Below are 26,013 nucleotides of genomic sequence, written 5' to 3'. Positions count from 1 at the left end.
TATGGAGTGGTTCAAATGAGAACAAAAAAAGGTTAAGAACCATAAGAACCATTTTTAATTTTTTTTCACTAAGGTTATATTTTGACAAATCAAACAATAATATCATTATATTATAACTCCCCTTCCTTATTTTACAACAAGTTGTCACTTGCCATAGGATCGCCGCCGGAGCACCGTTGGACCATCGTCGGACCCATCGGATAACCGCCAGACTAATAACAATTTTCTTGACATTTTTCTAGTCACATTCACAGTTTAATTGAAAAAATATTATAACTTTAATTTCTCTATTAATACTATTGAAAACATACATTTTTATTTTTGCAACCAGATATATAAAATTTAATTAAAAATACACAAATTAATAAAGTCAATTATGAGTTTAATACATAAAATTCACAAATTAATACAATCAATTATACAGTAATATATACATATTCAAAGATGTCAAAACCAAACTCTACCACCACCAACGACCACGCGCAACCTCCAACCACCTATGTCACCATTGCAACCATAATTCCTTCAAAATCAAACCTATATAATAAAAACATGAATTCAGAACTTAAATATTATATTCACAGTGTAATAAATTAATTAATTCACTAATTTTGAGTTTAATACAAAATAATTATAAATACTAATACATTCTGAGATATTTATACAATACAAAAAATATATATATATTCACAAAAAATTAATACATAAATCATTCATATTTTAACACAAAAGTCATTAAAATTTCACAACTTAATATAATTAATTCACAACTTAATACAATTAATTCACGGTTTAATACAAAAAATGCACAGTTTAAAATAACAATTTAACTATTTAATACACAAAAATTATATATTCACAACCATTTTCTCAACTTAAAATTTATATTATCCACACTCATATTCTAAAATTAAAACCTAAATTAACATTATTTGATAAATTACTAACATAAGAAAAATATAAAAGTTCAAAAAATCCATGTATTTACAACATTCAAAATTTAAAAATCATGTTTTTCATTGAAGCACTTAAATGTTGTACAAAAAAATCATTTATTCATAGATTAAATCTTATAAAAATCTTGCATTCATAGTTAAAAACTTATTAAAAAATCATAATAATCTATATAAAAAATTATGCATTCAAAGCTTAAAACTTATAAAAATCAAGCATTTGTAGCTTAAAACTTATAAAAAAAAAATATTGCATTTAAAGCTTAAAACTTATGTATTTCATTGAAACATAAGGTCTGTATAAAAAAAATCATGCATTCATTTCTTAAAATTTCTAAAAAGAATGTGTTTGTAGTTTAAAACTTATAAAAATAATATATTGACACAAAATTTATTAACAATTCCCAGCTTAATACAGTGATTTCACAACTTAATACAGTCGATTCACAATTTAGTACACAAAATTCACAACTTAATATAATGAATTCACAACTTAATACATACTTTATTCAAAATTTGAGATAAATCATATATGTGTATAATGCTTCTTTCATCTTATATTTCAGAAGTAAACACAAAATTTATATTAAAAAAATCACAACTTAATACGGTCAATTCACAACTTAATACAGTCAATTCACAATCTAATACAATAAATTCACAACTTAATACAATAAATTTCCAGTTTAGTACACAGTTCATACACTCATTCACAGTTTAATGTAGTAGCTTAGATACTCATTCACATTTTAAAGAGTGATACTAATCCACTAAAACATTGCATTAAACATCTTGTGTAATCAATTTTAAGGCTATAAAATATATCAATCTTACAATAAAATTCATTTAATACATATATTAATGTGTAACTAATCATTAAATTAAAGCTTGTATTATTCCACATAATCAATCTCACATTAAAAGTATTCAAAGTTCATATAATATGGAATTGCTAAATTAAAGTGTGTATTAATTAAAAGGTATTTGTATTAATTATTAATATTTCCAATATCTTTGATATGTCGCTAATTCCAAAAGTTTATGAGAACCCCAAACACAATTTATATTAACTAGATTTTAAATTTTAATACTTATTTTATCTAATGTATCATACTCGATTAAATTTAAATACGTCAGAATCCTATTCTATGCATTATGTCATACTAATTCAATTAAATATACATATGTCAGACTCAACAACAGTAAATGAACTATTTTCAGAAAAGTCTTGCAGAATCTCGATCTAAACAAATGAAGAAGAAATGATATAAAAGCAGAGAAAAAATAGATTAAATTAGATTTATTCAAATTTACCTTTCAATTTTTCCAGCATCTCCCTAACATCTTCGGTGGTGAAAGAATCATTTGCCGAAACTTTTGTAGATGTGAAACTCACAATCGGAACTCAATTACTCCGTCGTCAACACCACCAGATGCATCTCAGCAAAGCCTTTCTTGTTGTGCCTTGATTTTCAACACATATCTAGATCTGTTTCTTGCTATCTCAATACTCTCAATCACATTTGTTTCTGCAAATGCCAGTTCTCCGATGTAAAAATTACAGTGGAGCTCATCTCAATCTCAGCAATTACTTGCATATAGACACACATCCGACCTCCATCTTCCTTTTTTAGTTACAAGCACATCAAAGGTGATAGGTAGCACCTAGCAGTTGTAGACAACGGTCTGAGGCAGTTGTAGAGTTGCGGTTTTGGTGATCAACGAGAGCAGTGGCGATGGTTGGGAAACGTCAGAGGGAGGAGACAATAAGTGCGACAACTGTGGTGGCGGTGTTAGATTTATGACTTCTTGAAGGTCGATGGTGGAAATCGACGGAGGTAGGATGAGAAGGAACAAATCTGTAAATCGATGATGGTCCGTTGGTGGCAGCGGCGACGGCATACAGATGTGGTGGTTCGACGGAGATCGCATTTATAGAGTGGTTGTTGGTTACCGGAGGCGCTGGTTTGGTCGTCGGAGAATGTAACAGCGGTGGTAGATAGATCTGATAGTGGTGATCGATTTTTGTCCGATTTTACTTCAAAAAATAGTGGTATTCCGTCGATGATCTTAGGATGTGACAGACGAAAAAAGGTGACAGTGGTAGGGTTGTCGGAGGAGGCAACAGATATTGGGCCGGCGCGGCGGCAGTGGTGATTTGCTAGATGTGGTGGTCTTGTAGCTGTGGTAGGAGATAAATGATGGTTAAGAGAATTTGAGTCGGTGGTTTTTTTTGATCAGATCTACAAAGCACAATATGATGTTATGACTAAATATTTAGGTTCTTATTTTAAAATATTTACTGTTACGCCATTTGTTATTTTGATAGATAAAAAATATCGGTTATAAAGTTCCAATAACTTTTAAAAATAAATGGTTCCGAAAGTTCTTAATTCTCATTTTAACCTTTACCTCTATATATATATATATATATATATATATATATATACTTTTACCTTGGGGAATAAGGTATAGGTTTTGGTACCTTTATCTTGAGATGGAGCATACATCTGACAACTGTTCATTGTGAAGGAATACAAAGGTACTTTGTCGTGGGAAGGATCAAGCATCTTGACCGAACCAAAATGTTGAACCATGCTTGGTCAAACTACTAAACCGAACCATCTGCAGGAGACCGAACGAAACCATCAAAGAAGATCGAACTGAACCATCATCAAGAGACCGGACCAAACCAATAGCAGAATACCGAACCAAACCATCAGTAGAAGACCGAACCGAACCATCAGCAGAAGACCAAACCGAACCATCTGCAGAAGACCGAACAATATATATATAAGATCGAACCGAACCATCGGCAGAAGACCAAACCGAACAATCAGAGAAGACCGAATTGAACCTGGTTGGCAGAACTATATTTGATCGAATCAAGTTTTCCTGTTCCTCGGAAAACATCTGATAAGATATATACCTCATTAAGTCCCTTAAGTCTGAAGTAGGAGCGATTCGATGTCTGGTCTTGCTGTGGACTTATACTAGCCGTATACGCAATCAAATGTCTTCATTGAACTGGGTCGGGAAAAGTGGCATTGTTCATCACTTTTCAAGTGCACGTAAACGAGATTAGAGCCACTATATACTCTGTCTTATGTTTCATTTACTTGACATGCCTTTGCATGATCATAAAATTTGGATAAACCAAACGTGTCGTATGTAACCATTTGTGTCAAAAACTAATCGTCGATTACATCACCTAGATAAGGGAACTTCCCATTAAGTCCCCCAAGTATGAAGTATGAACGAGTTGATGTCTGGTCGTACTTTAGACTTATATTATGCTGAATTTAGTTGAACCGTGGTGTGAAAACCATGGTGGCTTGTATTTGATTGAACCATGGTGATTTTGTTTAGTTGCTCGAACCATGATGCGTGCTTCATGGTGACCTAACACACCCATACCATGGTGTACGAACCATAATGGCTTGTTAATTGGTCGAACCATGATGTACAATTCATGGTGACCTAACATAGTCGGACCATGGTGGCTTGTTAGTTGGTCGAACCTTAATGTGCAAGTCATGGTAACTTAACATAGCCAGACTGTGGTGTAGGGACCATGGTGGCTTGTTAAATGGTCAAACCATGAAATGAAATTCATGGTAACCTAACATAGCCGGACTATGGTGGCTTGTTAATTGGTCAAACCATGATGTGCAAGTCATGGTGACCTAACATAGTCAGACCATGGTGTAAGAACCATGGTGGCTTGTTAATTTGTCGAACCATGATATGCAAGTCATGGTGACCTAACATAGTCGGACCATGGCGGCTTGTTAATTGGTGGAACCATGATGTGCAATTCATGGTGACCTAACATAGCCCGACCATGGTGTAAGAACCATGATGGCTTGTTAATTGGTGGAACCATGATGTGCAAGTCATGGTAACCTAACATAGTAAGACCATGGTGTAAGAACCATGGTGGCTTGTTAATTGGTCAAACCATGATGTGCAAGTCATGATGACCTAACATAGTCGCACCATGGTGTATGAACCATGGTGGCTAGTTAATTGGTCGAACCATGATGTGCAAGTCATGGAGACCTAACATAGATCGACCATGGTGTAAGAACCATGGTGGCTTCAGTGTAAACCGATGTATTTAGATATCGAGAGTTAGATGACTTAAAATTTACATGATTTTGTCTTGGAAGAAAGCAAGCCAAAGTAATGTAATGACGTGTGTCAAACACACATGGGTGGAAGAAGGCTAGAAGTTGAGAAACTTATAGTGTACAGATCGTCATTCCCCTCTTTTTCAAGTACATTTATTGAAGTATCATAACTGAATACCTCCCAATCAAAATATCTCTTCTGCATATCCAAATTATTACATAGTAACACTCTTATCATTGGTAGTTGAAACTGCCAGTGGTAGATCTGGCTTAGAAATTGCAAAAACCATCCATGGTAACACTCTTATCATTATTAACAAGATCACACAAATCTAGAAAGATGAAGCTAGAAAAAAACTGTTCTCCATAGTGTTTGTTGTAATATTTTGAAGGAATTCTATTGACTTTGTCTTAGGTTATGATAAAATCAAAAGCCTCAATAATAACTTGTAGGATCGACGGATGTGGTAGTTTAATGATGTCCTTGGGTATGTAAATGTGCGGCTAAATGAGATTAGGAATTGAGTAACACCCTAGCCTTTTTCATTTTACTAATCGATTTCCCAATGAATAAGACACCATCAATGGTTTAGATATGAAACCGTTTTAGATTTGGAATTAAGACGAATAACGCTGAAAGCAATCCCATATTTGAAGGAGATCGAAAACCATAGAATTCAGATTCGATACCATTTTCAAGCATTGGTCATTTCGAAACCCACAATCACTTAAAGATTGTTGGAGGAGACGAGTCATTCTCAAGGCGATACCTGAAGTTCACAATTCCCTTTGATGTGGGTGTTATAGTGAAAACACCTGAAGCCATTTGCTAACTTTGTAAATTGGTGTTCTGGTGTAGAGGTCGAACAAAGAGAAACTATTGTACTTTCCGTTGCGGGAGTTGTACTCTTCCTTTTTAGTTCTAATGAAGAAAAACATGACCAATTCACCCCTAGTTTTAAAGACATAGTTGTTCTTATGAATTGTTATTGTGTTAAATTAAAATCCTTTAACTCTTTGGAGTCTAGGGGCTGATCGTTGACCGTTGGAGTTTAGTCAAAATTCTTATTTGGTTATCTGGGTTTTCTATTCTTGTATTCATGGAGCCCAATGAATCCATGTATCTTGATTTTTATTATTGTTAACATTACAATAAAAAAACTCTGATTCTTTCTCTGATGGGTTTTCACAAGGAATGCCACCAGATTCTGAGCTCTAGAATAACAATTGTGGCTGTTTTCATGAAATTCTTTTAGACAAAGATGTCGTAGAGAGATCTAAGATCATTAGATACAACTACAACGTACGGATTTGAGTAGAGGGTGTGATCAAGTGTCTCTTGGTCTTTTGTACATCAGGTAATGTTAGGAGGCATGATTTAGAGATTACTCTTTCAGACTTTTTATAGAAAATGTAACGCCCGAAATGTCAAGGTAAATTCTTAACTATTATTCCTTTTTATGTTGTGGATTAAGTCTTAGTACTTTGGGCATACATAAGGTACGTCGGGCGTACTTGGAAGGTTGCATGCATCAGGGTATCCCCCTGGTACACTGGTCGTACCCATGCGTATGCGGGGCGTACGTCAGTTAGGGGCAAACCCTAATTTTTAGGGTTTGCACCCTATTTAAACACATTAAGTCCCCAAAGTTTTCACCTTATCAACCTCCATTGCCTCTTTTGAGCTACACCTCGAAACCCTAACCCATTTCTCAAGAGATTGATCATTATGTGTGTGTTTTGGGGTGTGTAGTGCATATTGAAGAAGAAGAAGATTTGTAGAGAAGAATTGGACAAGTGGGAGCTTGTATATCCAGGGATTATTCACTCTTCCCAGCTTATTGGAGGTATAAAGTCTAAACATTGCTAATCCTATGTCTAGATCTAGATTGGGGAAGATTTTAGCATATTTTGGTCCCATGGATGAACTCTTGTGAGTAAATGCTACTCCAAATGTTATGAGATGTTTCTTTTGATGTTTCTGAGGTCCTTGATCTATAAAGCTTGCATCTTGATGGTTGTAGTCCAACCATGCATGAGTTATTGACCACTTAATGGAAGTAGAATGCTAACTCTATGGTTTAAGTCCCATTAAGGCATGCAAAGGAGTAAAGTTTCCAACTTTATACTTTAGGATGTCCCAGGAGGGCTAGATATAAAGTTGGACATTAGGTCTTAACGGATTAAGACCTTAAAATGAGACTTTGGCCAACTGGGCGTATGCTGGCCATACGTACCTGGGTTCCCAATCCATGTGAAGCCATCGAGTACGCTGGGGTATTGGTGGTACGCTTAGCGTACTCACCTGGGAACCTTTTTGGGCTTTTGATTTCGAGCCACCTTAGACTTTAGGGTTTTAGGCCCTTATTGGGCCACGAGACCTTCTGAGTTTGGATTTTATGGATTTGGTTCCATATTGGACATGGAGTGTCATTTGGACTTTGGGCTAGTCTGGATTTGGGCCTTGGTATGTTAGGACCAATAAGGGAAGGGTAAAGCAACCTTTTACCCTTGAAACCGGGATTTAGGATTTAGATTCTCGGAAGGGGTTAATGACCAAATTGCTAATTAGGGTTCTATTATTTGTTACTTAATGAGAGGACTTCGCGATTCAGCAGCCCGGGTGTGATTTGTTTACTTTCAGACTGAGGTGAGTTGCCTTTACTATACTCGTGGGTCGAAGGCACCAATGTCGGCCCACTAAATAATGTTTAGAGGTTGATAGTTGTCTTTGTGACAATTTACTGTTATGCTTGTATGTGCTTGTTGTCTCTGTGACTCTTGTTGTTATGATTGTATGCTAGTTGTAGGGGGTGAAATAGACCCGATATCGGTTGAAAGAGACTAAAGGGGATGAACTAGACCCGATTCCAGTTGAAAGAGACCGATGGGGGTGAAATAGACCTAGTACCGGTTGAAAGAGACCGAAGGTGTGAAATATACCCAATACCAGTTGAAAGAGACCGAAGGTGGTGAAATAGACCCAATTATGTTTTGACTATTATGCATGTATGGTATAGGGTATTTTGGGGGAGCTCACTAAGCTTTGTGCTTATGGTTTTTAGTTTATGTTTCAGGTACTTCCAGCTCGAAAGGGAAGGGCCCAACTTGATCGCACCGCATCTGCCCATGTGTTTCCGCATTGTGTGATTTTAGGATTTTATACTCTGATATTATTTCACTATGATATACACTTGCTTGTTTTGGCATGATTATTGGGTGTTTTGGAATGAATTAAAAGTGAAATTTTTATCTAAAATTTTTGGGATGTTACAAGTTGGTATTAGAGCCTTGGTTTGAGGGATTCGGGCTTACTCTCGGGTGCGTCCGAACTCAAAATGAGTATTTGGTAGATTTTCATAAAAAGAAATATTTTATTAAGAAATTTCTAATAAAAGAAGGGGGTGTGATGCATGCAATCAGCCGAGCTCAAGTAAATTTTCCCAAAATACTCATACATGTTAAATATCTTATTCTATGATATGATCATCGCTTACTAGACTAGGACTAAGGATCTGCTTAGGATTGCATGATAGAATGCTAGGATAGATGCCTTTATGTGCCTATTGTATGAGCCTATAGATTTGCATGCTAGTATGAGATCAATTATCTGCTAGGATGGCCTGTTTAGGTTATGTTTTGATTCGAATTGCTTTATGCTCGAATGTTGCATGCTGCATGCTTTGTGCTTTTAGGCATTCTCATTAGTACCAACTGACTAGTGGACGAATACGCTTGGTTACATACTGTTGAGATTAGATAATTTTAGAAGGTTAGGTTAAATCTATTGCACAACTCTTGTTTGAGTCCAGCCATTGTAGTGTGGGACCTTTCATTCGAAGAACTATCTAGTACCGATGGTATGTAATTGTATTCGTGTGGTAATAGAAGGTATTAGAGAGAGTTCCTTCTGCAGCTGATAGCAGAGGGCGGTGAGGAAAGGAACCCTAGGAAGTTCCTGGAATATGTGTTGGCACGTGGGACGCGTTATAGTATGGCGGAGTATTAGATAGAAAGGAAGTGACTTGGAGGATTCGAGACAGTCATTGGGGAGGCTATAGATAGGTGTGGAAGGTAGTATTGGGCCCGAACTACTGGAAGCACATGATCTATACCCAAGACAACGAAGGTCATGATGAATTCAGGAAACTTCGAAAGTGTGAATCTCTTCGTGTGTATACTGATTTTTTATGTGTTATGATTCAGCATGGTGATGATATGCGGTGGGGCCGAAGGTTCAGGATCCGGATCTGGTTCGGGATCGGGAACCGAACCAATTGATGAGGGATTACACGAGTTCATTGCATCTGAGATTACTAGAGGCATCCTTGATGCGACCCCGGTGATGTTTGGGTCGATCAAGGAGGGTATCATCGAGTTGATGGAGGATCGTCTTCGGATCTTTAGGGCCGACCTGGCCACAAGTCAACACGTAGCCCACACTCTCTCCTTCAAGGATTTCAAAGGATGTGGGGCACCATAATTGTTTGGGGCGAAGGACCCCATTGTCGCCAGATAATGAATAGCAGATATTGAGTGTGCTCAGATGACTAGCTTCTGCCCCGAGGGCTCGAAGGTGAGGTTCACTGCAGGTTGTCTGAGGGAGTGAGTTCGTGATTTGTGGGAGGTGGTTGGCTATGCTTTGGGAACCCCAACCATTGATGCCATGACATGGTCGGACTTTGTGACCCGGTTCCGAGCAGAGTTTGCACCAGATGTTAAGGTGCAACAGCAAGCGAGGGAGTGTTTGGATATGCGATAGACGACTGAGACTGTGGCGGAGATAGCCACCAAGTTCCGAGAAAGAGCTTTATTGGTACCCTAGTATGTTGCAGACGAGAAGATGCGGAAGACTCGGTACCATGACATGTTGAGATCTGATATTCAGGAGTTTGTTAGTTTTTTCGCCTGCCCGACACTAAATGACATGATATCGCAGGTTTTATTATAAATTCGCTGAAAAAAATAAAAAATTGATTATATTTTATTTTTTATTTTATTTTTTTTTCAAAATTTTTTTCAGTGAATTTATAATAAAACCTACGATTTTTAAAAATATAATCTAAAAAAAAGATTTGTGATCTCTAAGTATTTTTTTTATGTATTTTTATGATTTTTATGATTTTTTGTTTTTCATTGAACCTATATATATATATATATATATATATATATATATATATATATATATATATATATATATATATATATATATATATATATATATTTATATAAGAAAAACAAAAATATAAAAGTAAGGGTAAAATAGTCTTTTTAAATGGACTAAGGATGTGCAGTGCAATTTATTTAAATCATAGGGATGTATATTGTCAAAATTTCAAAGGTTAGACTGAAATTGCGAATATGACAAAACCACAGGCACCAAAACTGTAATTTACCCCATATTAATGATACCAAACCGGACCCCAATTGTCGATACCGAATCGAGCCACTCTTAATGATATTGAACCGAACCACAGTTGAGGCAATGAACCGAACTAGGGTTGACAATACCGAACGGAACCACGATTGTCGGTACCGAACCGAACCACCTTTAATTATCAACGGTGTGAAGTTGAGATTGGCGCATAAAATCACTAGAAATAGGTTGGCGGTTGGCATTGTGTGTTGTAATTTGATGGAATTTTTCTTTCATGCATTTCATCACTACAAGTAACCTGATGTGTCTAAATGAGAAGCGGTGGAAATATGTTTCTAAAGCTTTCCTTCTCGAACAACACATGACCCCAGTGACACATAGAACATCTGAACATTGCAATTTATGGAGGTACACCTCCTTGTGGCATTTTATTGAGTACCTTATACGCACACAATTGTCTTCCACTTTTTCTTCTTTGCCTGGTTATAGATGCATGTTTAGAGTAGAAGTATAGCCGAGTTACAGCTCATGAATTTGAATCCCATTATCCCGAATGAATTTTGGTAGTTCAGAAAATTGGAACACTTCTGGAGAGATAACAAATTTATAAAGTTATGGTATTCCCAAATTTCTTTTCCGTGTAATACGATCGTTAATACAAGTCCTTGATATACGCGTCGATCAAACAACAAAGATCGCTGAGAGCCGAAGTACCGAGGACGGAGCTCGAACCGTCGAAGGGAGAGCCGGAGATGGATGCATGGGCCAAGTCAGACTTCATATTGGACCCACCACTTTAATAATAAAATAAAAACCTGTACGATTTCTCTTTCCCAATGTTTGCTTTTCAACACTTTCGATGGTAAAATGTACTATATCGTCTAAAGCTTTTATTATTGAAAATAATACAACTATTGACTACTGCAGATAATATTTCTACATTTTATAATCCATAATGTGTATCTTTTAATAATACATCTTAAATGCAATATGTACAACATCGATAAACAAATAGCATTAAGAACTGTTTCCATATAAAGTGAGCACATGTAAACGCTATTGTTTTGTTGTAAATGTTGGGATTTATAGTGGCTATAAACACTTATTTCGGAAAGGCTTTCGATTAGTACATCCTCTGATGGAGTAGGTGTTGGAATCCTAAGTCCATGAGAACTTGGAGACCAATCAATCTAATTTACGGAAAGTTTAGTTTATGGCAAGTTGGTCATAAGTTTCCTAGTCTAATACAAGTTGGTTTGTTAGACTATATATACATGTTCATAATCGAGTTTATGATTATGAGAACAGATTGTAAAACATTGGTTTTGAGTTATTTTCCAATTAATCAAAAAGTTATTTTGGTTATTTTGTTTTGCATTCTTGTTTTCTAAACTTTAATTGGTATCAGAGCGAGGTGAAGACGGTGCCGGTTTGAGAGTCGGTTTCAAGAAAAGTGTAGTATTTCGTTGTGGGGCAGGCGCAACATTAATCAAGGTTTCGTTGAAGGGGGTGTAATTTCGTTTTGATCGCAAGCAACCTCGATTTCTCTTGATCGAGCTTGTTCTAAGGTAGAGAGATACTAACTGGAGGCGCGGAATAAACAAACAAAAATACGTCAAAGTGGGTGGCTTTGATTCGGTTTGTTTTGCGGGTGATGGAAGACGGTAAAGGTGGTCGTGACCTTGTCTTCTTGTTCGGTGGAAAGTACTCTCGGAACAAGCTTAATTAAAGAGGTCGGGGTGGTGAAAAGAGATAATAGGATGTTGATCGGGATTGAAGAATTCTCTAGAAGGACTTAGAGATTCGGGGGTGATTGTTGGAATCCTAAGTCGATGAGCACTTGGAGACCAATCAATCTAATTTATGGAAAGTTTAGTTTATGGCAAGTTGGTCATAAGTTTCCTAGTATAATACAAGTTGGTTTGTTAGGCTATATATACATGTTCATAATCGAGTTTATGATTATGAGAACAGATTGTAAAACATTGGTTTTGGGTTATTTTCCAATTAATCAAAGAGTTATTTTGGTTATTTTGTTTTACATTCTTGTTTTCTAAACTTTAGTAGGTACGAGTCATTATAATTCTTTTATTTGGTGGTTTAACAATAGAAACATATGGTAATATAAGAATTTTTATGATGACCATAATGAATATGAGTTTTCAAAGAAACTAAGACCTTTTGAAGCTTTTCGTGATGTTAGAATTTCACGATATGAATATTGTTATATCTGTCGAGATCTTTTAGGGACTGATTCTGAACAGATCTATGAGGATCTTCGAAGAGATAAAGTTGAACCTCATGGATCAGTGGCTATTCGCCGGTAGTCCCACCGACGGTGCCATTTGATGTAACCCGAAAATCGTCACGAAGCTGATCGAGCCGAGAACTCAGATACGTGCTTCGATGCCGCTAGCAAGCCCTGATGTATTTACTGTTACACTCATAAATGAGAAACGTTAGAGTCTCCCCAGGACTTGCGTCCTAGGAGCGACCTTCGATGATCAAGTTAGTATCGATACAAAACGATGATCGGATCCTTCGAGCGAAGGGAATCCGAGTGTATGTAAGTGAGATGAGTATTTAGAGAGAGTTCGAGATTACCCGGGTTGTATGTTGATTGATCTATATGTCTGACAATTGTTCATTGAGAAGGAACATAAAAGTACTTTGTCTAGGGAAGGAGCAATCATCTTGATCGAACCAAATGTTGAAGCATGCTTGGTCAAACTACCGAACCGAATCATCTGCAGAAGACCGAACCGAACCATCGGAGAAGACCGGACCGAACCATCAACAAGAGTCCAGACCGAAACATCAGCAGAAGACCGAACTGAACCATCAGTAGAAGACCGAATCAAACCATCAACAAAAGACCAAACTGAACCATCAATAGATTATCGAACCAAACCATTTGCAGAAGACCGAAACGAAACATCATCAGAAGAACGAACCGAACCATCAGCTAAAGACCGAACCGAACCATCAGCAGAAGATCGAACCGAACTTGGTTGGCAAAACTATATTTGACCGAATGATGTTTGCATGTTCCTGGGATAACGTCTGATAAGAGATATATTGTAACGCCCGGGTTTCGGGGCTAAGCATTTTAGATGATGTAATAGTTTAGGTCAACTATTGTAACTCTTTTGAAATAATAAAAATGAAATATTTGAATACTATGTGAATTATGTGTAATTGTGTGCTTATTATTTATTTATAAATGAATAATAAATAAAGGATAAAAATAAGCGTCAAAATTAAAGTGTGAGATAAGCCCGATATCTTTACATAAAGTTGTAGTGGTCGAAACAAGGGTTTCGGGGATATAAAGAACGCCAAAATCCGAATTATAACGAAGAAGTTATGACCCGTCGAAGTTTCGCGACAGAACCGGCACGACACCGGGAAGCGTAAATAGTGAATTTACGATAGAGCGAATTTTAGCCTTAGTGATCTAAACGAAAGTCGTAGAAAACGTTAAACCGTCCATAAAAAGAACGCCCAAATCTGACTTCGTATGAAAAAGTTATGATTTTTTGAAGTTCGTCTTAGCGGTGTACAGCCCGAAGTTCGAGTATTAGATCGAGCGGTTTTTATCCGACACAACCTAAACGAGAATCGAAGATATCGTTATTAGTAGCGTAACGATAAAAAGACAGACAAAAACGGACATCGGATGAAGAAGTTATGAGATTTTAACGGACCAATCCTGTCCCGGCCTGTTAAAAATATAACTTTTAAAATAAAGTCAAAATTAGCCGACGGAGTCTAAACGAAAGTTGTAGAGTACGTTCCCGCCTACGCGTGGATATAAAGAACGTCGAAAACGGAGCTCGTATGAGGAAGATACGAATTTTTGAAGTTAGAGCTCGAATTTGTGAAGCTGTTGATGACGTGGCCGAATTTGTGAAGCTGTTGAAGTTAGAGCTCGAATTTGTGAAGCTGTCGATATAAAGGCTCGCTTCAGATGAGTGACACGCCACCCCTCGCTACGCCCCGCGTCCGAGGCCAAGTACGCCCAACGTACTTCGGCTCTTATCCACTTCTGAGACTGGCACGTGCGAGACAGCTGGATGCGAGCTGGCATCCTTATCCGAGCACTACGCCCAGCATAGCCAAGGATTACGCCCAGCGTAATCCGAGGCCTCGCAGGCTATAAAAGGGGGACGAGAGTTCTGAGTTTTTCACACCTTTCTCACTTCTCTCTTTAGTTTCTTTCTCTCTCTAGCCTATCTTAAGCCCCCTAAACCCTAAGGAACCCCCTAGCACCCGAAGGAATCCCCGAGGCTCCCGGAGTCCCGAGAAAAAGGGTCTTTCGGTTCGGAAACACTGCTCCAAGCGAAGCCCGGTTTTCTTTAAAATCTGATGTAAGTGAGCTACGCCTATGAAATTTTTAATATAGCTTTTAAATAATTATAGTAATGTTGTTAGGTCCTTAAAATAGTTATTTGGGCTATTATTATGAGTTATATAGAGTGTTGTTTAACACTTATATAATAATAATAATAGCTAGACTATTAATTAGTCGTGGTTAACGTTAGACTAAACCCTAGTGATATTGATACTAGGTTTTGTCAAGGGAAAACTTATTTTGAGATAACGAAGCGCTGTCCGAGTTCCGAGTCACCACCTTAATAGGTAAGTGCATGGTCCCTTTCATCTTACACATAGATATGAAGTATTTATTATAAACTACGTGCTATGTGTGCATATTATTTGAATACTTGTTGTCTATGTTGATGAAAGATTGTTATACATGTTTTAAATGATTTAAACTGTATATGTATTTTATATCTACAAAAATGTTGGGGTAAAACATGGGTAGATGTAATAAGACGATGTGTGATAAAATGATGAGAGGCCTTGATGTTGTTGGTGATCCAGTCATCCAGCGGAGTATAGATGACGACCATAGACTCTTCTAGACAGTCCAGTGGAACGCTAGTAGGTTCGCAACCTGTAGGTGTTTGTGAACGATGTGTTCACCGGTGTACTCCATCCCCCTCATGGTTGCCTATAGGTCATTTATTGTTGAGGAACCCCCTTGGCAGTAGTGTCCATCCCGATGATGATCCTTAGTCTAGGTCCCTTATGATAGGTGTTTAGGGACGTAATGTGAGGATAACGGGAACGGGTAATCGGGTTATTGTTGGATGTTGAAAATAATTAAACTTATTTATTGTGGGTTGAAAACCTTATGTGCTCACCAGGCTCCCAAGCCTGACCCACTCAGTTTCTTGTATTACAGGTAGTGGTGCACGAGCATAGATATGATGTTTGGGATGAGAGATTACGGATATAGGCCTGTAGATATGAATAAATGTAGTTAGACTTATATTGTACTGTTTATGCTTTTGATCTGTATCGAACATGACATCCCGAAGTTTTTAATGAAATACATTTCTACGGAAATGCTTTGATAAATCTTTATCATATTTTATTTTGGGAACAATTTCCGCAACACTTTTATTTAAAATGTTACTCTGATTTTTAAACAAAGCATAAACAAAATCGGTCTTTTCTGGCCATGAAAATGGGGATGTCACATATATCTCATTACAACCTATAAGGTTCTATGGCATAATACTTTGACGGAAACATACAATGAACAACAAAAACCTAATTAAACCCTAATATGATCGAAATAATGGAACTAGGGTTGCATACCTTTGATTTGTTGTAGTAAACAAATCAATTGAATTCCTTGTAGTTGTTGGTCTTGGAAACTTAGCACCAAAAGGATGATGCATCTAATGGCTTGTACCCAAACCCTAGAACTAGAAGACTGTTGAGGAGAGAGGAGGGATACCAAAATTTTGACTACTATCTTAGTAAAGGAGTGGACAAAAATGGCTAACCCAAGGGTCCTATTTATAGCTGCTTGGGAAACCCTAAAAACCCTAATTTGAACATATAATAATAATATTCAGGTAATTATCTAGTTTCCTAATTATCCAAAGGAGGCTTCCAGAAACCCTAAAGGGTTCCTCAAAACCGTCCACTTTGTAGAATGTTTTGGAATCCTTCTCTTATTCATCTTTTGAACACATACAACTTTGTCCCGCGCCTTTAATTAATTCCAACTGATCCTAAAATTAATTCTAATTAATTCTTAATTAATTATTATTGTTTCCAATTAATATATTAATCATATAGTATATTAACAAATTATTTATTATAATTTATTGCTCATATAATAAATTAATAAATTAATAAATTTATCCTCTCTCCATAAATGTCATTCTAACAAAGTTCTAGTTATGAGGGCAATCCAAAAAGGACTTTGCTTACAAGAATATATTAGTTTAGTTATAAGCTTAGACACCCTAATCCAATAAAAATCTCCAAATTGAGAAAGATTTGCCAAATGAATGTTGGATTTTTTATTAGACTTGATGAACATACTAAATTAATGAAACAAATTAGTCATCGATTCTTCATTGTGTTGGTTCATATTGCTTGTTTAATTGATTTCTTCCAAATAATGTAGAGTACTTTCACTTTGTTGACAGTAATTAACATTATCCATATGCATTGAATTAGAACCATTCTTCTTCTCCTCCTTAAGTTCTTTGTACCAATCAGGATATCCATGCAATTTGAAACATGCATCCTTCGAATGACCATTGATTTTGCAAAAATCACAATATCGATCATTGTTGCTACTTCTTTTTAAATCACCTTTGGTCCTTTTCTATAATTACTTCTTTGTGTTGTTGCTAAAATTAGAAGATCATGCTATCATTTTAGAGATCTTAATTGGATTAGCAAAATTGATATGTACCTCACTCTGTTTTTTGACACTTAAAGCCATGGAATATGCTTTGTAAACTATGGGAAGAGGATCTAATACAAGTATTTTATTCCTTAAGCTATCATATGTATCATTTAGTCCCATGAGAAATTACATAAGTCTCGTAGAAAAGGTAAGCTTTGACATGGCTTTTGTAGAACCACAATTACAAGGAGACAATTGGACGAGAGAATTCAATTGATCCTAAAGTTGTTTAAGTTTAGTCTAATACTTTGAAAGAGATGAAGTACCTTAAATAATAGAGGCAATCTATCTTTATAATTGATAGATCAACGTACCATTTCTTTCACCAAAATGTTCTTCCAATTCAAGCCATAATTCTCTAGCAGCTACAACAAATATGAAGGCTCCAACGATTTCTTTTGTTATTGCATTTAATAACCAAGATCAAATCATGCAATCACTACTTATCCGTTCATCGAGTTCAACACCATCAGTTTCAGGTCGCTTTGAGGTTCCGTCAATGAATCATGTCTTATTTTTCGCTTCAAGTGCTAATTGAATCGAAAATTTCAATTGTATCTAATTTACGTTTTCATTGAGAAGGTTTGAAACTAGAAACATATTTAAATCATTTCCTTTTGAATTGGAAATAGATAATGAAAAATAAATATTAACAGTTACATTATTGTCAATGACCGGATTTGAATTCATGATTGTAAAGTTTTAGATCGAGTGATTTGATACCATTCTAACAATAAGAACATAGTAAATAGAGAATGTAAAAGGGAACTAACTGTAATGAACTCCACACACTGTTATTGTATTGGTGAATCACTATTTATAATACAAAAATATATTGATATTTTGTAACAAATTGTTTCTAACAATAATTATAACTGAGTAACTAATCTGTTATTGCTAATTACCGTTTCTAACACGTGTTGAATCTTAACAAATCGTTGTGTGCATGAAAGAAAACAAATCTTACAACATTTGAAATATAGAGAGTCATGGAATAGAGAAGTGATTACTAGAAATCGTAAATGGAGAAGGATGGAGAAATCGAGAAAAATTGGTGGACAAGATGGATAACCTTTGTTCTTATGGTTAGGAAGTATAAAATATTCACTTCGGTTGTAATGTTTATACTTAGCATATCAACTCTAGTCGCGGAGGATCTAAACAAGAGACATTTAATGATAATTATATATGCCAACATGATGATGTTAGGGGGTAACATAACTTATTATAATGTTGTATTGGGAAATCGATATAATGTTAAGGATAAAACACCAAAAATTGAAGTAGACGTAGAAGAAATAAGGTTTGATTTAAAATATTTTGTGCTTAATAATTTTATGCCTTCGTGTATTCTTTTTGGAAATGTGAAAGAACTATTATCTATTTCTAACTTGCATGCTTTGTTTTAAATACCTTAGATGATTGTGGAACATGACTAAATTGACTTTGGATTGTGTTTTTAAAATGTTTAAAGTTCATAATAGGCTGGCTCATTATTTAGTGAAATGATTACTTGCTCTATAGATTTTTCCATATTATAGAGGCTTATTTACCTAAACTAATAGTACTTTTCACATATTCTCACAAGTTGGATTTCTCAGGAACCCATGCATTATAAAGGAGAAATATTATCACAAAAATTGATTATATACAATTTATGAAACAATATAGATTCATTCTTACCTGTATGCTCTGTTTTCTACCCCTAGTTTCTAACACAACCACCATCTGGTTTTCTAAAGTGGTAGAACATCGATGTTGTACAAAACCTAACTCTTGCATACTATAGTCTAGTTTATGTATAGAGAATTCATCAATTTCTAATAAGTCATTAGATACTTTTGTAGTTACCTTAGACTAGAGGGTACCTAAATGTAATATGTATTTCTATATATATGTATCTATTATTCATCATATGTAATACACAACTATACAACCCTTTTATATATGGTATAAGAGCCTAAGGTTTACTACCACTGCGCCTACCCTAAAAATCGAGGTGGCTTACTAACAACAATAGCCTCCTCCAACCTACTCTAAAAAAACTCTATGGATTTTAGTTTTATTTGCGTCATTACTATTCATCAATACTATTTATATGTACCATTTATTGGCACTATTCACAGTTATTGTCCATTGACACTATTCACAATTACTGTCGAATGAAATTATTCATCATCACTATATCTTCCCTCTTTTAATGAATAGCCATGGTTCTTCTCGCCAACTGCAACGCTATAGAGAAAACCTCTCATAGTCTCGTCTTTAAACTCATTCCAACCAACTATGGTTACTAGAAGGCCATGATTGATCCCTTCATCCTTATACATACCCTATTTAGCTACATAGACAACATAATTCCTTGTACCTACACCCAAAATATCACTCCACTTGTTTCCAATGTCGATCCAAAAATAGGTCCAAGAGATAATAGTAATTACATGATCCATATTTACAGTGATGCGTATGTCTGCATGTTGATTATCTCGTCTATATTTGAAGCATCATTTCTTCATATATAATGTATCAATTATCATGATCCATGGATTACGTTGAAACAAGCATATATACTACATTCATCTTCTAGAGAATACACACCGAAGAAATTCTAAAAGTCAAGATGAAAGATGATGGAATAGAAAATGCTTGCCTTAACTGTGAATAAGAATATGATGATGGTTTTGCAACCATTGACGAACCAATCAAAAACAAAGACCTTGTTATATTTTTTATCTCTTCCCTTTACAGACGTATACATGGTCTCAAATCTACCATCATCGTATGCAAATATCTCACTGTCTTTAGTGAACTTTATGTTTACTCAATGATCATGATTTCATTCTCATGAAAACTTGTAACCCTAACTTGTCCTTCATTAAGGACTTCCACACCACCAACATTGATGTTGGAAAATCTCAAGGCTCTTTATCATGCTTACCTCCTCAAATTGGTTATATTGCATCAGCTCTCGATTTTCAATTAGTAACTGTCCGGTTTTCAACTAGTAACTGTCCTAACTATTGGTCTCACACCCTCAGGAACTGAAGCCTTCTACGAATGTCGACATACCACTAGCAACAATATGGTAATCGTGGCAATCTATTAATGCAGTTATAATATGTTAATAAGATATTATAATACAACTTTTTATTAAAAAAAAAAATCGTGTTGCCAAAGTGAATTTGTTTTGATCAAGATTATATATACACATGCTTTAATTGTAGTTGCAATAGGACATTAATGGATGATATTATAAACTTGTATTTTATTTTTGATAACTACGTGCTTTTGCTTTTGCTTTTTTAACAGGAAAATTCAATCTACTTATTAACTATTCCAAATTTTACATATGTTCCAAATAAGACTTGGACAGTGGACCTTAAATAGAAGGACAACATCTGATAACGCTAGCTAGAAGCCTTTTGATTGATAACTATATATGTGTTATAGTGTTTTATTTGATTAAAAATAAAAATAAATAAATGAACCATATATACATGGAAAATCAAATGTGGTATGAGATAATCAGCTTTCTAACAATAAATTTAAGACTAAGGGGCTGTTTGGCAGGATCTGAATTTTTTAGAGCTGAATTTTTAAGAGATCTGAATTTCTAAGAGGGTCTGAATTTTTAAGATCTGAATTTTCAAATGTTGTTTGGTTGGAACCTCTAAATTGCATTGTTGAATTATAAAAATGACCATTTTACCCTTTTGTGTTATTTTTTGCTGAATTTAACGTTTTTGTTTATAAAATAACCGAATCAACTTCTTGAATAATTGTAAAAAAAAAATATACAAACACTATATAAAATCCAGATTAAACATAAATGAAAATTAAACATAAATCCAAATCAAACATGACACTATCATTTCTTCATTATACCCAAAGTAACTCATTGCAATAATACAAGAAAATAAAGATTTCATATCACAAAAGACAAACCTCTTTCTTAATTGTTGTACCCAAAACAATTAAAAGTTCCAACTCAAGAGCTTCATGATTCTTTCAACTATAAAAAAGGTACAACATGATTAAACTCCATCAGCAAAACCTTATCATATTTCAGAATAAAGAACAAGCAAAAAGCATATGATTTCATCAACATTATCACATTTCAGATTTCATCAAGCAAACAACAAACATATGGTTTTAGCAATATTATCAAATTTCATATTTTATCAGCAAAAATATCACAACATTGTTAAATTTAAGAAGAATAAAGAACAGACATATAAATATTTATGCACTATAGTCGAATTCGGGGAAAAAAAAAACAATATATGAACTTATAACCGAATTCAGGGGAAAAAGAAAAAGAAAAAATGGATGTATTTACTGAGAATCGATTTCCGGCTGTATTTCGGATGTATTTACTCACCAGGAGGAATGGCAGACGTCGAGGGATGTAACAGGCGGGGGAGAATGGAGAACCGACGACGAAATCCTCTCAGCTTTTCGACTTACCTGAAACGAGATGAAGAAATCGATGTATGTGCTGGGAATGGTTTTTTAGGGGGAAAAAACCTTACCTGCAATAGTCGGAGTTGTTGAAGGAGGCGTCTAAACTGGCAGCAGCTGCGTCAATGGCAGTGGGGAGAACACCAGCGATTATTGCAGATCGAGAGGTAAAAGAAAGGAGATGAGGGTCAATAAAGGAAAAAAAGAAGCGGCTGGAATTTTATTAGGGCAAGGGCCAGACGCATCTTTTTTTTAATTCAAATGTAATATTACATCTGAAACTTTAAGAGGTTTCTGAAGAATTAAGAGACTTTTTTCATACTCTTCCAAACACTCTAAATCTTAAAAGTTCAGACATTGCCTCTTAATTTTTCAATTAAGAGGCTATCAAACAGCCCCTAACAATGATGAAATGAAATCTATTAATGATTATTAACTTTACTAATTATTAGTTATTAATTAATACTACATTCCATTATTTTGTAGTAATTTGAATAGCATTTGACCAAGCCCGACCCTGACATTTCGGAGGCCTTGTGCAAAAACTAAAATGAGGCCCTGGTATGTGCATATTTAGCCCTTTATTTGATATTGATTTTTATCATTTATTAGCTATTTATTTGCATATTATGGACAAAAGATATTTAAAAGTGGTTGAATTATGTTTTCAGTCAAAAAGGAATGCTCGGAAGCAAAAAGAAGCAGGAGTAACCATCGGGAAGTTTTGGAATGATCAAAAGAAGAAAAGACCAAAAAATGGAAGGAACTCGGCGAGTCTTACATCGACTCGGCGAGTCGCTACGAAGATTCGCGAAGCTGAGGAATCCTTAACTTGCCGTACACGGGGATTAAGTGATGGACTCGACGAGTCGGTCATGGACTCGGCGAGTCGGGTCGAATTTATAAATACGGCTTTTCAGATCGATACAAGGGGGAGAGAGAACCCTTGGGGAAAAAAAAGCTGCGAATTAAAGTCAGAGAAGACCTAGAGAACGAAGATCCAACCCTAAATCCGATTCAGAAGGAGATTAGAGGCAATTTTCATTATTCTTAATTCAATCTATCGTTTTTCATCATGAATAGACATATAGATTTCGTTTTTATGCTTTCAATTGCCTCAATCATGAGCTAAAACCTTTTAACTTCTGTTTGGGGAGACAATATTGAGACTATGGTTTGATTTATGGTAGGATTAGTTTAATATTGGTGATTTTGTTAATTTAAGCTTGTTAAAGAACCTTATGTGTGAAGGATAACTATTTTTCTGTTAATAGGAAGATAATTAAGTTGCATGAACATCTCTTAATTGTTTACCTCGTATAATTTATGTGAACACTTTATTATATGACTAGGATTAGCGAATGTGAAACTAGAATTAATAAGAAAATAGGTAAATTTACGTGTGAGCTTGTGTGATGAACCATCAACAAGAGGTTAACTAAAGGGCCAATTTAGTTAACCATTACAAGTCTTAATTAACCCGAATAAATAACCTAGGGAATTAAATTAATTTAGACAACTGGCCACTGTTTGAGTTAGTTTGTTTTCTAAGGATTAGTGTAGCGAATGTGAACCTAATCACCTGAATCGGTAGCCAATAGAAGAATTAATCCATTGCACTATTACCATAAAATCAACCATAGGATCAATTGAGTTGAACCTAAACAGAAGTCTCCTTCATATTTGAATTTAGTCGAATCTTTGCTTATCTAGTTTTTAGTTAATTAGTTTGAGTATTAGTTAGTAAGTTTCTAATCTTGTAAAACTAGAGAAAACCCTCTCTTTTATTATTTGTTAGTTGCTATTAGATAATTTTAGTAGTTAGTTTAAATTGCCGTTCCCTGAGTTCGATACCCTGCTTACTAGAACTATACCACCAATAGACAGGTCCACTGCCTTTTGTGTGATTAATTTAAATTTATTAAGTAGGATTAAAACTAGTTCGTTTTACACACATCAGGCCCCATAAAAATTTCTTGTAAATATTATTAACTACATTTGCTACCACTAATTCAAAACATAAAGTTGCTAAAAAACATCTTATAAATTCACCACCACAAAATAATGTCTTCATCACTCATTAGTAATCAAATAAAACTGTAAAACTGTTATAAACAACTTTTCAAAAAAAAACAACGCATTACTATTTTCTAAACATTGACCTTCTAGCATTTTTAGAAGAAAATTCATCTATGAGACTTTCATAATCAATATTCTCAAGAAACTCGTTCTCAATCGAAATCAATGCCAAAGCGTTTAATCTCTCTTGAGACATGGTCGAGCGCAAATAAGATTTTAAAAGCTTTAGTTTTGAAAAGCTTCTTTCCGCTGATGCAACTGTAATAGGAACAGTCAACAATATTCTGTATACTAGACAAGAAACTGGATAAGTGTTCATCATTTTTAGGAAATTTAGTATTCCGTTAGCTGTATTGTGTTCAACCGGTAAATGTTTTTGTAACATCTCCGGTTCGTTGAATAAATCATCAGCATCAATGTCTGAGATATGACCATTTTACAGCCACTTTTCCAGATTTTTGCAACATGACTTTAACTCGCTAGTATTCATTGACTTCAACCATTGTCGTTCAAGTTGTCTATGTCTTCATCTACACAAGGCATATTTTATGGCACTTGCAGTTCAACTTCTTCTTCTCTAGGTTCTTCCACAACATTGTGAAGTTCTTCTCTAGGTTCTTCTACAGTTTCATGTAACTCATCCATATTTTCTGGCACATGCAATTCGGCTTCTTCTTTTTCTTTATGTTCTTCCCCAACCGATTCTTCATTGAGATGATATTCCGACACTTTTTTGATACTAAATGAATCCATAGATCCTCTTTGACTATCAATAAATTGTGCTTCTTTCTGTTTTCTTTTACATTTAGAAGAGCCCGATTCAAATTTTCTAGTTGGAGCCATGCTTTTCTTAAATAAAAAAAATCTATATTAATAACTTTAAAATATATGTTTTTAAATATTTATTAAAAATTTAATGTTTTAAACAATTAGGACATTTGAACAACTTAACTTAACATGGGTATTAACTGTTAAAACTAATCCACTAATATGATTTAAATACCCAAACCACTAATATGTATTCAAAGAATTCAATTCAAATATACAAATTCGAAAACTGTAAACTCAAATGAAATATGCTAAAAGTAAAAACAAATAACTGTCAAATCAAAAAAATACTTAAAATTTTGGTTCTCAATCTATTATAATACAATATATATGTATTTAAAAGCCATGCACAACCCATCCCTAAATTCGTACATCACCTATTGCCCTACTTTTGACCAATGTGACCTATAACCCTAAATATTGAAAAAGCTAAAAAGCAAAACCTAAAACAATATATAATAAAATATAGATAGATCAGGACATAAAAAAACCTATCAAGCCAATACATAAAAAAATAAACCAACAGTTTCATTATTCATTAACTTTATGGAGCATTAAACATGGAGAGAAAGACAGAAAGCAAAGCATCGCAGTCAAGCGACAAGCATGGTTGGAAAATTAAAAGAGATGAAATACTAACCTTAATTTGCAGTAAGCAGTCAACGAACAGCAAAAGCCAAAAGACAAGAGACGAGTAACACAATTTCTAGGTTTGGTAGGGTTTGAGTTTTTCTTACTTTTTGGTGAGTTTGTAAAATATAAAAACGTTGTCTAAAATTTATAAAGAAAACAAATTTGAATTTTTTTTTGATATAAATATTTTCCTTAAATTGTTGATAAATTTTAAATTTATAATTAGATTTTGATTTTTGTTGATTTTTTTTTCATAATTAAAACGCATCTAAAATTGGAACCAAATGTTACGGGGCTAATTTTATTTATTGATAAAACATAAAAATATATTTTACAAAAATACCAATACTATAACTATAAATTATCCTAAGAATCGGAGGCCCCCTAAAATCGGAGGCCTGGTGCGACCGCACCGCCGGCACCACCCCAGGCCGCCACTGCATTTGACATACATGATACATGCAAAACAAACGTATTAGAGACCATTACACTCATCTGGATTTGCACCTACTTTTATACCTCAACGGAGAAGAAACGACGTCTTCATCGGCGCAATTCCGGTCAGGACTGGTCGAAGCTGATCGGTGTCCTCTCGGAGAAGGAGAATCGAATCGCCCCCTCATAATTTTCCCCATCGCCAATATAGGATGGTCTCCGACTGCGTCACTGAACGGAAGCCTAGAAGATGATCTGAACTTCTCGTAGAAAGCAATGTGTCTCTCCAATGCTTCTCCGGTGGTTATAAGATTCTCCGATTTCAAAATCTCG

At 35.0% G+C, this 26,013-nt stretch overlaps 1 long non-coding RNA gene across 1 annotated transcript; it reads right to left on the bottom strand.

Moving 5' to 3' along the window:
- Positions 1-365: 365 nt before the first annotated feature.
- Positions 366-3,198, bottom strand: LOC145111478 (uncharacterized). The gene is made up of 2 exons (XR_013710267.1): positions 2,268-3,198; positions 366-537 (listed from the first exon to the last, which is right to left on the bottom strand). It is a non-coding gene; the product is annotated as an uncharacterized LOC145111478 (long non-coding RNA).
- Between the last annotated feature and the right edge of the window lie 22,815 nt (positions 3,199-26,013).

This window comes from Lactuca virosa, chromosome 5, assembly GCF_052849685.1.
Source record: "Lactuca virosa cultivar CGN04683 chromosome 5, Lactuca_virosa_CGN04683_v6, whole genome shotgun sequence".
NCBI lineage: Eukaryota > Viridiplantae > Streptophyta > Magnoliopsida > Asterales > Asteraceae > Lactuca > Lactuca virosa.
Note: the sequence above shows the minus strand (reverse complement) of the source record. Positions and strands in the feature narration are given on the sequence as shown.